Source organism: Pelecanus crispus, chromosome 3, assembly GCF_030463565.1.
Source record: "Pelecanus crispus isolate bPelCri1 chromosome 3, bPelCri1.pri, whole genome shotgun sequence".
Classification (NCBI taxonomy): domain Eukaryota; kingdom Metazoa; phylum Chordata; class Aves; order Pelecaniformes; family Pelecanidae; genus Pelecanus; species Pelecanus crispus.
The window spans coordinates 3,442,013-3,459,825 of record NC_134645.1 but is presented as its reverse complement, the minus strand read 5'-3'; positions in this window follow the sequence as shown (position 1 = coordinate 3,459,825).

The following is a 17,813-nucleotide window of genomic DNA, read 5'->3' as shown; positions in this document are numbered from 1 at the left end:
CACTGAAATTCTTCTTATCACTTCAATAACTAACAATATCTTATCATGTAAATGCTTCTACATGACAATTAAGATCTCTGTTTGCCTTCGCGGAAATTTAAAGAGTTGTCTTTAATAATAGAGAATAAAGCTAAGAGATGTCAAGTATCATCTCTTGACTACCAAGCACCCCCATGCTTACACAAAATTATACAGGATTAGCTTGCCTGGCAGTTTTAAAGCTACAATCTGGACTTTGTCAACTTTTTGGCACTAAAATTAAAACGAAAACCAAGAAGATTACAGCTGGCAGTGTCATTTTAATAGCAAGTTTGCTGAATAGCATTCCAGAGAGTTCAGCTTCACCTGATATAAACCCCTGGATCGGAAAGTCTGCTAACGCGGTGCCTGAGGACTGCCAAGGACCGGGAGGCCACCTACTGCAACGAGCGACAGCATTTCAACACCCTGTTTGGCTCCCAAAAACGAGTGCCAGCTGCAGCAGGCATCAGAATAACGGGCAAGCTCCCTCCTGTTGCCAGAGCTCGCTGGGGAATGGGGTGGGATGGGAAGCCTGTGACCTGACTGCGCTGTTCCGAGGCCTCTGCCTTACCTACTGCCCTGTTTTACTGCTGTGAGAAGTGCCTGAACTGGCTTTTCTTCTGCAGCACATTCAAACAGATTCACCTCAGCATGCTGTAAGCATAGGAAAACCCATTTTTCTGCTCAGGGCAGAAAGCACCGCAAATTAGATGGGTAGACATATCCAGGAGGCAAAGGTAGAGCACAGAAGGGACGACTGCTGCATCTTCTGGTGGCACGCAGCACAGACCATTCTCCTAAATTGCATCAGAAAGCTCTGGCAAAACTTCTACTCCCTTGAATTCTTCTTTGAATTCTGCCTCTATTTTGGACTTGTGCTTTAAAAGTAAAATTCAGCACTGACAGCACATTGCTGGCTGATTTATAGAACAGTTGGTATAACTTCCCAAACAGGGTTACAGTGCTTTAGATTTAGGGCCAAATTTTGTTCTTATAAAACTATTCATCATTTCCCCAAACACTCTCAGAAAGGAACTCCAGCAGTGTCCAAAAGTAGAACGATGGCAGCAGCTTCCAGGCTCGCCTAGCAATAGGCTTCACAAAGTGGAAGGGTGGGGAAGAAACATAACTTTATATACATTCCCCTACCCACAGCTCTGAACTGAAACTCTCTGCCCAAATCAAGGCTTTCTATAATATCTCCCCAGTCTTTAACACACACAGGCAGTGGGAAAAGAAATAACAAACAATATACGCAGTGATAGAAGAAAAAAAGAACACAGTGTAACTGGGACAGAAGGAAATAGTCCTCCCAGCCTAGTGCTTGGCCTTAGAATGAGCATAAAGAAGCACTTCTTATTTGAATCTATGTTGGATGAAGAAAATGAAACAATTTTTTAAAAGGCAAGTCTACACAAGCTTATAAAATGCTCTCTTAGAATGAGTTACATGAGCAATAGATCTAGGAAGTCTGAATTTCCATATTTCAAAAACTATATATTTTCATTGCTATCCCCAACAAGTGCGAGAGAAACAGTTACCAAAGGAAAAGAAAAAAAAAAAAAGCAAAGGATAATGCATAATTCAGAGTCAGAAGTATTAGCCCTTGCCAACTGGACAGCTACAGGAATCTCTCCAGTGGTTTATTCAGAATTTCCTCAAGTGAAAGAAGACGGTTTGTTAAAAATGACACCTTAGGGATGCATATATAATCCCTCTCTGACTTCCATGTCATGTTTCCTCAGTTTACTTCAAGTCAAAATACATTTTTTTCCCTTGCTCCTAGCCCTGTAGGGTCAACCCTGCTAATGAAAATCAAGCTGTCTTTTTTCTGCTATCAACAATAGTCAGATAACAAAATACAGGTTCTGAACTTGGCATGTTTATTGTTGGTGATGATGTATAAGCCGATAGCAGACAGCTTCATTTTCTTTAAGCTGGGCTGACCCTGCAGAGAGAGAACAGGGGGGAAAAAAAAAACTTTTAGTTTTGACTAGTAGTAAAACAGTTGAGCAAACATGACATGACATGGATGTCAGAGTGCATAATACAACTGCATGAACTAGAGTAATATCAAGAGGATATACGGAAATGTTAAAATTTATGTAACTAACCTTTGGAATACAGTTTCTGATCTTTCACGTTGTAATTACAGATATTAATACGCTGATCGGAGACAAATAAAATCTGAAAGAAAACCAGAAAAGATGCCTACACCAAAAACACTCTTTGCTTGTTTTTTTTCCTCTTTTATGTAACTTCCAAAGTATACTTCTAGAGCTTTATAGCACATGGTGCAAACTACATAACAATCAGAATAAAATAAGACGCAACTGTTGCAATTTGCATGTACGAGGATACGTAGAATAGCATCAGGATTATTGTAGGTGACCCATAAAACGGCAGCACACCCGTAACATTTTTAGAGCCTCACTGAAACAACTGTGCAATTACAGAACTTTCAACAGCAAGCAGGGTTTAAAGTTATCATGTAACAGCATGAAATTACACAGAAATTACAGTTTAGCATTGTTGCTAGTTTGCAAGCGATCAGGAGGCCTGTACCATGCCCTCCAGTGGGAAAAACTGGTGCCACGGCTAATTATAACACAAAACAAAACAAAAAATTGGCAGTGCCCTGAGGTATTGCTCCGCTGTAGCTTTGCTTCCCAACTCGGAGCAGCCAGGACCAGCAATCCAGCACCTTTGCATATATCCTGAGATCCACAGAAAAATCTCAGCGACCACCAAGTAGGCAGCAGGTCTGTGCTTAGTTGGGCTGCAGCAGCTTCGCTCTTTTGGGCTAAAAGGGCAAACTTCAAACTCCCTACCCACGCTTAAAGAAGTCTGAGAGCAGGGGGAAGGCACTGAAAGAAAAATAATAAAAACCCCCTTCCCTCCCATATTCATGTGACTGCAAAAAACAAAGATCAAAGTAGAAAGATAAATGTCCAGTTCCAACAAGTCAACCTAGCAAAGGATCATGTATTAGAGACTTACATCTATATTAATTTGAAAGTATTGCCCCTAATGAATACCTCCACTCTACATTTTATTTCTGCCTTTCATTGATACTGCCTCTGATAAGAACTGGATAATAAGGTGCCGTAATCTTTAGGAATAATTTACTTTGACTACAGTCATATGAGCTAGGATCCATAGTTTCACAAAAAGAAGATACTCCACCAAGACATCTCAAGAAAATATGCAATTACAGTTTAGAAAGAATATTAAACTCTGTGTGTGTACATTGGAATAAGGACAGGAGCTTATTAGAAAAGATGGATGTACATTGGTGTGAAGCTATGCATATGTAAGTCTTCTAGGAAGAGAAGGCTTGTAGGGTGAGGTAATTTTTTTTTTTTTTTTGGACATACAAAATGCTAGTTAATTTTACATAGGATAAGAATATGATGTTTTTTATTATTATTTGATGAAATCAATTTCCTTTTCTCTTAAATTTTAGAATTCCTCATATAAACAGAAACATTCCCCTATAAAGTCTGAGACATCACAATTCTTTAGAGTATATGCATTCACAAAACATCCACTAAAATCAATAGAAATTTGTGATATGGAGGCACTCCAGCACCAGATTTAAAATGGGCACTGCCTTGTACACACTGACTACACAGAATGTGCATCAGCATGGGGAAAAGCAATACTTATCTGCGAAGGAATATTACAACTCAGCTACTTTACTCTCTAAATATAAAGTGCCCAAGATCTGGTGGGGTTATTTATCGATGCTATCCATTTAATTTTAAAATAACTGATATTTATTATTTTTATGATGGTCTTGGACTTCCTCCAAGTGCGACATGGCTTTTTTTTTTTTTTTTAGTAGAAAGATTTGCAGGGAATTATAAGATGCTCTTAAATGAGAAGCAAAGAGATGCCCTGTACTGATAATAAATGGTGGGGGGGAACCTCTTAAAACCAGTTCGTTTGTGGGCCACTTGTATATACGATTAATATGAAGGCAGGAATAACAAAAGAAACGCGCATTGTATGCTACAGTTCTTATAAGTTATGATGAACTGTCTTTTGCTTTCTACGACTGCCAAAAAGGTTTTATTTTTGACTTTGTTCACAGTCAGAACTGAGAGCACATGACTCACCCATGCAAGGTGGCAACCATTTAAATTTTATGGGTGATGCTTTCTCAAACAATAAAATCATTCTGAGCGCTCAGACTCTTCACTTTCAGCATATGCTGCCTTCTTGTTTTCTTCTATCCATTGAGAGGAAAAAAAAAATAATGCTGCCATCTCTTGCTCAAAAGTTCCTTGTTCTTCAGGTCTCCTTTCTCCTGACTCGAGCCACCCCTGCTGTGGAAGTTCTCAGCAGGATGTGCTGATGCCATCTGACAAGCTTTACGCTTATCAACAAGACTCAGCGACCTTGACTAGTGAGGCCAGAGCTTCAGTGCCTTTCCCACAGGGTGCCCCCAAATGCCTCGGAAAGGAGGCTCTGCTTGCCTGCCCCTTCCCTAGCGCTGCACGAGGACTCCCTTCAGACTCCTGACATGGCTTGCTCTGAGCCCAGACAGACGTGCACTTGGTCAAGACGGGCCGAGGCAACCCTTCGGTTGTTAAATTCAAAGCAAACTGATACCTGTACATGTTGGAATATGCATTAGAGAAACTGGGATTTCAGTACGAGATCAGAGTAAGTCATTATCAGCCCCGAAAGGCTCATTAGCAACTGTTCTGAGGACAGATTTTTCCTGGATTATTCTTGTTCATTTTTCCATCTTTAACACAGATTCTCTACTAGGAAAAGCAAGCAAAGCTTTTTGACTCTCTAAAGTAGCTTGACTGAAGGTAAACCTCTTGTAAACTTAACTCAAAGCAGTCAAAGAGATACTAATTGTATTACCTGAGGGGTTTTTTCCCTCCCCAAACTGAGCACCAGGAATATTCAGCAACAGCATTCAGTGGGAGTAACATCCATGCTGTGCTTCAAATACCAAATTCACTATTTTTCATGTTGAGTTATTTAAAAAAACATTGAGCAAAATTTTCTTCACCCTCTTTAATGCTCTGCCCAAAAAGAAGAAAGGTTTCTGCATTGCTTGCTTTTCTATTACAGTCTGGCTAAGCATTTAACACAGGAATTCAGCCTCTAGGATAAAAGTTGTAACAAGTTCTGCATGAGAAAGCTGGGAGTTATAATGTAAGCACTTCGTAAACCAAACTGTAAACTTCATAAACATGCGATATAAACATTATATATATGTTGATATATGCAACACACTCGTGGAAAAGAAAAAAACCTTTGTAGTTCTGGAACAACGTACACTGGAGGCAGCTTCACTATGATCCATCTTACTTTTACAAAGCCACATTTAATTGTATAAAATGACTTTTGAAAAGGGCTTGTTTTTATAAAAAAGTCTTTTGTGGGATAAAGGCAGTGTCTGTAGAATGACCTGACCGACAGAAACACATTCCACCCCCAGATAATTAAGTATGCTTATCGAGCAGGCAGCCTCTTCAGTTCTTGCAGTCCACCACATGGTTTAAAACACCTTGGTAGGCAGAGCTGCAAGTACGGGTGAAGCAATTCACGTGAACAAACAACAAACTGGCAACAAACGCCCGCTTCACTGGAACCCCTGCAATGAAGTACAAATGACAGAGCTAACAATTCAGTCACCATAAAACAGCCACGAGCAACTTTATCATGAGAATTGCCTAAATACGGAAGAGCAACAGAAGAAACAAGAAGAAACTCAGGAAAAGTCGTCAGACTCCAGCTGTAAGAGGATTGCAGTAACCTTTTTATACTTCGGTGAGGATTTTACTGTCACTTCGCTCAGACTCAGTGAACGCTCTCAGGATACACATTACAGCACTATCTGCTGAAGTGTTAGCATTGCTTTAAAAGCATCAACGGCAGGGATTTGCTGGTTTTCAGCAAGTATCACCATGGTGAAACTGTCTAGGAATCACACTACGGCAGGCAGGGCCGGCGTAATGTTTTACCTTGTGCTGTCACCGGGATCCTGTAGTTAGGTCAGGATCCCACAGAACCGCTGCGAGGAGGTCAAAGCGGCGCATCTCGCAATACTAATTCAACAGCCTATGCCCATGTGTACAAAACAGGGATGGAGCGCCGCAGCAATATGACAGGCGGCAACTCGGTAGCTGGGAGAACAAAACAGAATTAGCCCGGATGCCAATACTGACGCAGGGGAACGCATTTCTACCCTTTGAATTGAGGCAGTCTTCAGGCCGGGGACTCGCAAGGAGTCCAAGTGGGAAATGAGAACTTTGTGAATCACCCTTCAACTGATCTAGACCCCTCAATCTAAATTTGGCAGATGAACTGACCTGGTCAATACCCTGGCATGCACACAGTACTTGATATCTATTTCCAGGAAACGTACATCTTTGCAGAGTCCATGTAGAAGGGAAAGAGCCCATCCATTTCTGTCATATAGAGAAAATGTTCAAAAATAAACAGGAGCAATAAGACATTCCTTCATCCTGCTTTGAAACCGCACTGCTTCACCTTGCTGTTTTGATTGCCTAATAATTTCATGTTTCTAAGATTTACAAATGTGCCGCAAATGGAGCAAATGACACTGTTACAAACACAGAGCTATGCAGCACGCTTATAAAACTGGATCAGACTACCACTTCACTTAATTCCACCTCCAGTCTTCATCACTGGCCAAATGCTTATCAAATGCTTCAGAAGAAAAATCACACAGTGGGCGATTATGGCTCTCGGGGAAAGTTTCTTTTCAACTTTTAGAAGTCATAGATTTTAACTAAGCGCTAATTCTCCAAGTATGCTGCCAATACTGCTACACGTACCTCTTTCCCCCTCACTCCATATCCTTTTTCCAAGCTCATTTTGAAAGGAGTCTTTTAAGTCCCCAAACCGTACAACCTTTTCTTAGCCGGTTTTCACCCCCCGTTACATGTGCATACCTCCACTGAAGTCCGCAGGCTTCTTGTGGATAAAGGAGTTTGCTCTACTTTAAGGGCATCAAATTAAAGTGAAGAGTTGAAATTTTTAAATCTTGCATTTTTGCAGATACTGTTTTAAAACACTAAATGTCCTTATTATGATTCAGTGAGCTTTAAATTGTTAATTATAAAAAAAGATAGCTGCCTACTTCAGGGCAATATACCTTTCTTTTAAATAGGAGAGGAAAAAGACACATTCAGACAGCACAACAAACACATCTTTTAAACATCCACTAATTCAAACAGCATACTGCATGTTACATCTGATGTGGCAGTTGTTATGGAAACTACGCGTTTTGATTGAGTAGCAGAATAAATACCCACCTAAAACCAGCATGATGGGCCAGAGCATAAATTAGGTACTCTTGACTAAAATTACCTATATTTTTATAGTATTACCTTTTTTTTTTACTTTCACATTGCATGAGGAAATATGATTTTTCCAGCTAAACATTTCTCTCCATCCTATTTTTCTAGTTATAATACAAGATACAAAAGATATATCCTGCACCAAAAATCTAAACCAATTTTTATCAGACAGGTACTTCTAATTGATATTAAGTTGCTGAAGTTACTACATAAAGACACAATGATAGTAAATGCAGAATGTAATCTCACCTGCATTTTTACTATTCCAGCTTTGTATCTGGAATGGAGAGTAAAAGAAAAATTGCCACCTCCCTCCCTTCCAAAAAGCCCTGCACATCTGTTAGATTATTTCCCTTCGCGTGCACCACTGCTTTGTATTAAAGGGAGGCTTAGGGTTTCTTTTCCATCTTTTATCATCTGGGTTTAATATGCATGAAAGTTCAGAAGGCAGGAAGAAAGAGATACTTAATTGTTTTCATCACAGATTATATTCTGGTGTAAGGCAGTTGCTGATTCCTGCCGATAATACCATAACTGTACCTCGTAATATAAACATTTCCATCCTTCCCCACTTGCCAACATAATTAAGAAGCAGGTTGCATAACTTCTGAAATAAAACATACTGACTTTTGTTTTCCCCATGCACATTTCCACATGGAACGATATGCCAAGCCAGAAAGTACAAGCGCAACAGGCACACATATCACAAACTTCACCATAATGGGCACGCATTCACCCATTGGATCAACATCTTTCAATTTATTAGCATGACAAAGGACACAATTATTTTGGATATGCCTGAATGCAATTTTCATTAACTTTGCAATGATTTATTAACAAAAGTGTCAGGAATGTAATAAAAGCAGCAGGACTCCTCAAAATGCCAAAATAAAAAAAATAATAAAAAAAAAAAACCAGAAGAATACAGCAGAATTTCCAAACATGCCTTGCAGCATCAGGTCAATAAGGTTGCTTGATTCTATCAAAAGCATCACCATGGTGAGTGAACTCTGCAATTAACAAAGAGTAAGCACAAAAAATGCTAATATCTCATTTGAATGTAATTATGCACAGATTACTGTTCACTGGAACAAGAAAAGGGATTTTAATTGTCACCCAAAGTTACATGTAAACCCAGGATTCTAGTTAACTTTTTTGTTCAGGAGAGTTTATACAACACTAAAAATGAAGAGTTCACAAATTCTTGTGTTCAGTGACTTTGTAAAATGACTGTGCTGACTTTCTCTCAAGTATGCAACTTCCTTGAGTCCTTTTGGTAACATCCCTCTATGTATGTTGGCAAGGTTAGTTTGTAATAAGTTTCGCCATCGTTTGCATTTTAATACTATTTGATCTCATTTACATGTTTAAATTTGTTCCTGTAATAAAATTCATTAGTATGTTTATCATAACCACATAATGAATATAGCCCTTATGTAAAGTAAAAAATTGAAAGTACATTAGAGACATTACAAGCTGTTTGAAATTACTGTGCTTTGCATATTATACCTTATTAATTATATTATAAATTATTTATTTATGTATTTCTTTAATCAGGGGCAAGCACTAGAACAATATTATATTAGTATAAGAAACACAATACAGCTCAAAGCTAATTCACACATGGACCAGTTATACATACATAGGAGTACAAATTCATTTTGCCACAGGATGGCAAATGCCGTTCCCCCTGCTGTGCATCAGGGGATGCGAAACAGCTATTTAAAGGGCAGCGAGGGGAGAACGTTTCTTGTGCAAGTTAAAACTTAACTTGTTAAGATAGTATCTCCTTTGCCTTCCCTTCTTCGGAGAATAATTAAATCAGATATGCAGATGGAACTGGAGAATAAATCATTATTCAGGCTAATGCCACATTCACACTACATACCGTACACTGACTTAAAATAAATAAATAAATGAAAAAAAGAATTAGAATTTTTCTTTCAGCGTTTTGCAGTGGTTTCTAAAGTTCAGCAGACAAAATTTAGCATTTTATAATCACGGAGAATGTTAGGGAAATATCACAAGAGCAGCAAGACGGTTGTTTGAGTTCATACTCTCTTTAACTAAGCTGTTACAAAGAAAAATTAATCCACTGATGTGCAACATTATTACTTAAAGAAAAATAGAGTTTATCAAAAAGAATTAATAGTTGGAAGAAAATTATTAGGTATAAAAACCAAACCTCACAAGACTACAGAAAAATGAGACTGGTGTATCTAAAGGTCAGCGGAATCTGTAGAAAATATTAGGGTATGAAGAAAGTGAAAGAAATTAAAACAAGAAGCCAAGAATAAAATTACCAAATGCATAATTGAGATGGAATATGGGTACAGAGCTTGTTCCTATTCTGATATCAAGAACTGTGGTTCAGTTTTAATTTTAATCCCACCGAAAACTCTGAGCATCTCATGTTGTGTAAGATCCCAGTGAAGCAGTCCGAATGGGCCGCTAAAGGATGTACGGTTTTGTCATGGGGTCTGTTTGTTTATTTCAGTCTGAATCCTGAAGAGCATCTGGCACCAAGAGTAAAAAAGCCCTAAAAATGTGTATGTGCACACACACACACTGACACAGTAGATTGGAACAGTTGCAAAAGCTGAAATTTTCAAGAAATGGTGAAGACTATTGAAGAAAATCTGAACAGTGATCTTCATTCTGCAGCTGCAAGCAGTGGTGCTCAATAAAAAGGAGACATTCAGGAAGAAAAAAATCTTTTTAAGTCAAAGTCTGAAGCACAAATTTTTTTAATTGTTTTCAGTGAGATAGGAAAGGCTAAGGCTATGAAATGGCACTACCAAACCTAAAGAAATACTGCACTCCCAGCAGAAAAAAGAAACAACAACCAAAAAAAAAGAGGCATGCGTCAAAATTACATTTCATTTTAGAGGATACAAAAAGCTGCTGAAAAACTAGACTAGTCTGTGAGTGATGGGGCAGAGCTTGACCAGCAAGAGAAATTGGCAATCCAGACTACAAACTTAAGGAACATGGACACTGGTCTGCCCCCAAACACATGCATGCTTGAGACTCCACAATACTACAAGAGAGGGTGGGAGAAGTGACCCAAATCAAGCAAGAGGAGCACAAAAAGTAGCATGTGGTCTGATAATACAGCTGAGACAAAGCCTAAACTTCAGAGGCAATGGGTTAGGCCAGTAGACAAGCTTTTAAAGCAACCGTTGACTGAACAAAACATAGGCTCAGGACACCAAGTCTATACCACTAGCTCAGATGAGGCTATGAATAATGAATACTGCTGGAGCATAATTTATACCCCTGGGGAAGTTCCTCTTCTCCAACAGAAGCTGCAAATCACTCTGGGAATCAGAAAGATGAGAAGGACCAGCAGTGGAGATGCACTTGTTTTTACCCCATCGTGACCAAATAGAACCCTGCATTTCTGCCTACACCAGAGGAAATTCAAATATTTGCTAGCGTAAGTGCGTGTCCATGAGTAAAAAAGGAAGTTACTTTCATCCACCGACAAGGGGAGGAATACTGCTGATGTGGTTGATGCCACATGCTTCTACACTAAAAAATTGCCCTGACAAGTTTCTAAGAAGTGGACTGAGGAAAAGCACGGATCCGCTTCCGCACATTCAGTATTCCCTCAGGAGACACTTTTCTTCATAGACCACTATCTTAAGTCTGTATCTTACGTTCTGTATCTATCTTATCTGCAATCTTATGTTCTGCATCTACAACATTTCATCAGGAAATATGCTTTTAATGAATAATAGAAATTACAGTCCGCCTGAAAGCTGTTTTCATTTTGGGTCACACAGTAGAAGACAAGGGGCCCTAGGAAGCTTTAGAAAGTGACAGTTTTGCTGGTCTAAAAATAATCAGACATAAACATCAATTCCATTTAAAAAAGGTCCAACAAAAAAAAGCTACCCCAAACCCACCCCCCAAAACCAACAAAAAACCCCCAAAACCCAAACCACAGAGGTTGCCTGTAGTGAGGCTGTGGTCATATCACCATTCCTCACAGACAAGAAGCATGCCGAGATTCTTGGTAAACACAAACTAGGTTGGGAAATGAATTCCTGTTTGAGGGGCCTGGAAGCATTATTTGTGCAAGGGGTACTGTCACGGGTTTGGACTTCCCCAAGATGCCTTTGGACAGCACCAGGACTTGGCTGATCAGCTGGTGCAATCTTTGGTGCCTAAAGCATGATCGGTTCCAAAACCTCAGCCCTTCTACCAAGTCCTCAACGTTTCCAGGCTATCAATAGTCCCAGGGGACATAGGGAGAAAGGAGCCAAACTAGTGGGCTGCTGGCTGAGGGTCCCGCTCCCTTCCTTTCGTGGCATTGCCTTGGCTCCATGCCTGTCCCCGCTCTCCTTTCTTCCCCAGGTAGGCTCCTATAGCGTGTCACAGGCAGCTAGTGGGCATATGGAAAATTCTTTACATGTCTGAGAAAAAGGAGATATTCAAGAACCTGTCTTGGGTCACTGTAACAGAAGTGTAAAATTCACAGTACATCTACTTCTGTGGCTGGACTGCAGTGTAGAGCTCTAACAAATGAATAGAAACTATCTAATCAGAGCAGCATGGGGCTGGGCACAGGCTTTTCTACCGTGCTTTGAAAAAATGTTAACCCAGGTAGACAAATACTGAGGAACAATAGATGAAATCTTCCACTTCTAAATGTGAAGGGCAGAAGGGACATCTCACCTGCCCTTTTGCCCAAGAGGCTTCATTATATACCAGTCTCAATGGATTAAGACAGTGCTGAATTCAAGGGTTTGGAGTTATCAGAATAAATGAATTTATCACCTCTTCTCAGTATTACTGAGAATTCGGAGTTCAACAGCAAGTCTAAGCAAAAATGCAAGTATGTCAAACACTCACTGAAAGTTGTTGGCAAACTTAATAGGTTGATTAAAATGTTTCTTGGTTTCAGTATGTTCGGTGGGTTTTTTTAATTTGATTGGAAAAAGGAGGTGAGGGAAACACATCTTAAAGACAATATCCTTACAGACCAGGCAACTGGCGCAGGATTTTGGAAAAGCCATCCTTTTAAGTGAAAACCTGAATAAAAGACCATAGACATGTCAGAATTTGACACAGAGGTCACGTGTTCTGAGCAAAGTAATGGAAATCAGTTTGGCCCACTTCATTTGGGCTCTAACTTAAAAGGCCCCACCAGCAATCCAAACAATCTGAAGACATATAGACATTCCTCTCGAATTTAGCCAAACAGAACAAAGCACATTTAAATAATACTTTTATTAGCATTTCATCATAACCATATGCAAAACTACGGTATGACATACAGTACTACACAGCAGTGGTTTGAAAAAGGAACAACAATCCCAGGCTTAGAATTAAAGCCAAAAACCATCATAACATAACTAAGAATTTGAGGATTTCACTAACATTTCCAGGAACTTCCCGATAACCTGGATAACATGAACTTACGATGGGCAGAACACTAGCAGGCTTTTTGCAAGCAACAGGCAGTGCCCACTGAGGGCTTGATGCTGCAATTTAACTCTAACTTTTGCAAGGACATTCAACAAGAGATTTTATTTTCCTGCCACTGAAAGTATTTGGCCTCATCTCAAAGTTACAACAGCATTCTCAAGGCCACACTCTATATCAGATACACGATTCCCCTAAACAAGCCAGTTCAACTCATTGACCTGCTTTCCTCCTCCTTCTCCCAGTCCATCATATTTTATAAAATTAATTTTAAAATATGATTCATCTAGACATTAGATAAGAGCTTATTAATACCTTAAGCCATGTCAGGATTAAAAAGAAAAAAAGATAGATAAGCGTTGATAAAATTACTCGATTTCAGTCAGGAAAAACATGCTTCTCATAAGAAAATCTACTCATTAATTATCCTGAAGATGATGGAGCAGGGAGGATACATCTGGAAGAGATATTATTTGCATAGTTAAAAAAGGATACAAATATAGAACGCACCAAAGTTAAGATTTTTCAGTAAAAATGATTGCACAAAAAAAGTGAAATGTTTTAAAGTATTAAAACGAGAGAGAAAACAACCAAGACATTTGCTCCTAATTACCTTCCTCTACTTTAGCCAGCATGCAACTATTTAAATAGGCTATTTCAGACTATCTTTACCTAAGTATTCTATCAAGAGAAGGAACAGTACAATTTTCTAGCACTGTTTATGGCAAAACACACATAATTTTCTTCAAAATCCATGGCCAACATCAGAAAGCGGTTTTCATTCCCAAAACACAAACAATTTAAATTCATGAACTATTTCCTGAAAATTTATATCATGGAAAAATTACGGAAGACGACAGCTGAAATGAACAGTATTCCAATTTCTGCTTCTTTTCTAACATGAAATATATTCTTTATCCAAAAAAGACTGTGATGGTACAGACAGATCCTTTGAAATCATGATATAACATTCATGTTCACCTCCCACCATCGGAAACCTTGTCTAGTTCTAAAAGAATTTTCATTGAGAAACTCAGGACGCTGCTTCCCTAAGGTCCTAGCAGGCCCTACTAGTGCAACCTATAGACATCAATTCCCCTAAGTATTTCAGAGGTCTTCAGAGAACCTCTGTTGAGGCAATACATCGTAAGACCGAACTGCAACCTGTCTTCTGCACCACCCTAAGCTCTCAGAAGGAGTCAGGCTCCCTCTCGCCCACACAGCGGAACCCCGTGTGTCACCGCGTGGCACCGGCGCCGCTAGCAAACGTGCAACAATGCCATCACATCAGCAAATAAATCACACGTGCCACCCTGAGGCAAACACTGCCCTTCCCTTCTCCAGTGCCAGGGATGACAAAGTTGCACTTGTGCGTCAGCAAGCCTGTGCTGCCAAGGGACTCACCCCAGCTTCCTCCAAACTCAGAGCCACGAGAAAATGGAAGAATCTGAAGTTCTCTTCCACTTTTCTTCCCAAAAGTTATACCACTTGACTGCTACAAATGATGACAGTCAGATACTGAAGCTAATGCCACATAATAAGCAAAAGAACATATACAGCGATTCAGCTTTTGTACCTATGTTTACACCTGCTTGCACGCATGCATTTCTGTGCAAACAGAAACCGTTGACTTTGAAAGGGAGCGCAGCGCCCATACTGCCAAATTCAAAATACAGGATACTTAAGAATTCTGTCCAGTATAAACATTAAGGGAATCATTACTCAATTTCCTGAGATTAAATTCACAACAGTAAAACTGTATTGTAAACTTCTTTACACTGAATTACTGTTCCTTCTAGCTGTAATTGGCAGGGAGCACCGAGTTAAGGGCGTACTGGTTTTGTGGGGTTTGGTTGTCTTTTAAGAGCTTAGAAAACTTCAACTCAAGAGATGAATGTTTAGGGAAGTTATGAGTGTGATAGCAAACAGAGAGTTGTAACAAAAAATATTCCCCACTTTTAACTATCACAGGAGGTAGCTGTGTCTGGTATAATAAATCCTTTACTGCACTAAGTAGTAAAAAAATCTATTCAACTGTCCTTAAAGTATTAATTTTAGTGCCATGATTACAAGACTATTATTACCTTAATGAAATTCATTCAGTTTACAAGCTAAAAAGGTCTATGGCTTGAATATTGGAATAATCCAGTTTAATTAGGATAACAATGTGAAAATCGCTCACATAACAATTGTGAACAATTTTCTAATGGACTTAAATTATGCACTTGTAAAGGACATTGACAGATGCTATATTTACTTTTCCTGGGAGCACACTGGAGATCTTTTAAGGAGGAATGTCTAAGCCAGAGCAGATTTAGATACCTCAACACGTCTTAAAATTGTGGGTCCAACCCAAAGGCATTATACGCAGATCCACTCTGCCTTTGGTGACTCGGAGTTAATAACAGTAAAGACATCCCAACTTTCTCCATCTCCCTCGAAAATAAAGAACAATTGTCTTAGACAACAACAATTATTAATGTCTATATGGCCATTTACATCTGAAAAGTGCTATCCAGGTAATTAAAGATAACAAGCAGTTGGATACTACCGTATGGCTGGTTAGTTGGATAAGCCCTCCCTTTTAAAAGTTTGAACAGTTACAGACATTAACGAGCCCAGCATTAGGTAAGAAGCATCCTTTCAATGACAGGAGAGAGAGGGTCTGAATTTCAGCAAACCCAGCTTAGATAATTCTTCACGTACTGCTCTCAAGGGCCAAGAGACTCTACACTCTAAATTGTGGACAGAGTGCTATTTAGGATCAGAAAGAATATTACTTTCTGATCTTAGAGGCCTCGTGCTTGGCTCAGTCTGGAGCAACACATGTTCTGAACATACTGAGCGCACTGACAACGCTTGAAAAATTAGTAATAATTGTCGAAATCTTTGCAGGACTTTTTCCTGTGCCATAGAAGAGAGTTACTGCAATCTGCTCCATTTTAAATTCCTTAAAGGATAGTTCTTGCGCTCCTGGCAGGCTACCAATTGGACCCTGATTTTGGCAAAGCATTGGGTCTTAAGCATTACACACAACACACAGCTTGCAAGGATGCATTTCCTGATGAAGTTCCTCTTCATGGCTGAGGGCAACAGCTAACCTTGGTTTAACTCCACTGATTTCAAGGAAATTGAACCGAAGGGATGAATTTGGAGCAGAGTCAGAGCTGAGTGCCATCGCATCACAGGGCAATTTATAATGAACGGTCTCTCCTTACGTTCTTGGTACCTTCTACAACGAGCAAAGGCTAAGCACTGAGGATTCTTGGACTTATTAGTGAAATCAAGATGAACAGGAAATTAACTTGATTCAGATCGTAATATTCAAATGAAAAGTCAAAAAAGTTTACCTATCAGAAGTTTTATGGCAAAACTAAATAATCACCCTCAATTTACACTCCAATAAAACAATCTATGGCTGTCTTCGTTTTCAAAAGTTGTAAAAACCCCAAAGTGAATTTAAAGTAATTACACAGGCAGGTGCTTACTTTAGAAGATGACACACCAATGCAAAGTGAGAATGTAACAACTGATTCAATAACTGGCTGCATTTAGATAGAATATTGTTCTGTATTTCACCATTAGGTATTTCTGAGCCTAGTGACAAGAGAGAGATAAAGAGCCTCTCCACAACCATAACCAGAAATTAAATTCTCAAGAAAAGAAATACAATGAGATGTTTAGTGAAATGAGAATATAGGGGTTTTTTTCAGAATAAATATCTATGTGTGGTTTTACAATCAATATACGTATTTATATGTGAGGTTTGTGTGTGTGCATGTGTGTCTACATACATACAGATTGTTTGCATAAATGTTTAACAGGTTTGCATGCTATGTGTATTTAATACACACACATTCGTGAATTCCTACACAGCACTATGAATTCCCCAACCTTTTTTCCCATTGTAAGTTAAGGGTTAACAATGTGATCAGATTGAAAAGAGCAAGTTTTAAACTGAACGCAGAAGTTAGTGGCTACTATAGACTCAGTTTGTTTTCATCTTCATTGCACAATGGTTTTGTGAAGCTGACAGAAACTACTGTAATATTTTCTCTTGCAAAGTCTGTTTGCTAATCAGTAGTGGATCTAATCAAGGACCTAATAAGTGCATAATGGTACATTTGCTTCCCAGGAGAAACCACTGTTTCTCATCATACCAGAAAGTACCCCCTTACAAGGTGCAGCCAGGATCCATGGACTCACTGCAACAGTCTAATAATTTAATTGCAAGCCCTTAGGCAGGGATAACTTAAATTACAATTAGAGCTCTAGCACCGCTGCTAACATCTGTGTTATGAACGCTGCACTGATTAAAGGTTTTTAAAAGAGAACTCAGCACTTCACACTCCAGAACAAGTCACTACACTAACTTTGAAGTCTTCTATCTTACTATTTTAATACTTGTGATGCACTCTGCCTAGTCTCTTCTGTGGGGATTCAAAGGATCCAAGCTCAGTGTGGTGTCTGCCCTTTGAAAGGCCTACAGGGGTGTGCTTATATTAGAAATACCTTTTTCGCAGGTGGAATACACACAACACAAGGCCATTCTGCAGCACTAGAAGATACGCACCATGAACAAACGCCGCCTTGCCACCACCTCCAAAACCACGATAACCTTCTGAAGGATGCAGAGATCCTACAGCAGCAGAACAAGTCCCTGTTCTCTGCATCGCAGCACAGATCCCAGTCCTACAGCGGGATTCTTCAGCGTGCACCCCACATACTGTGCAGAGGCCTGCGCCGTACCAGCTGGAGCAGTCCGAGCCCTCTAGTGGAGCTCACCCCGGTTTCACGCTCACATCCATGCAAAGCTCCGCATAAAGGTGGTTTTTTTGCACAAGCCAGTGATTTTCCTGTTGGCCTACAGGACTGCAGCACGTAATATGGTAAATCACAGAAATAATAGCATACGTGGAGCATGTAAGTATGTTCAAGACTAACCTAAGCAGAAGCGTTCATGAATGTTGTGACGGCGCAGTGACAAAGAGCGGTACTCGATAGCAG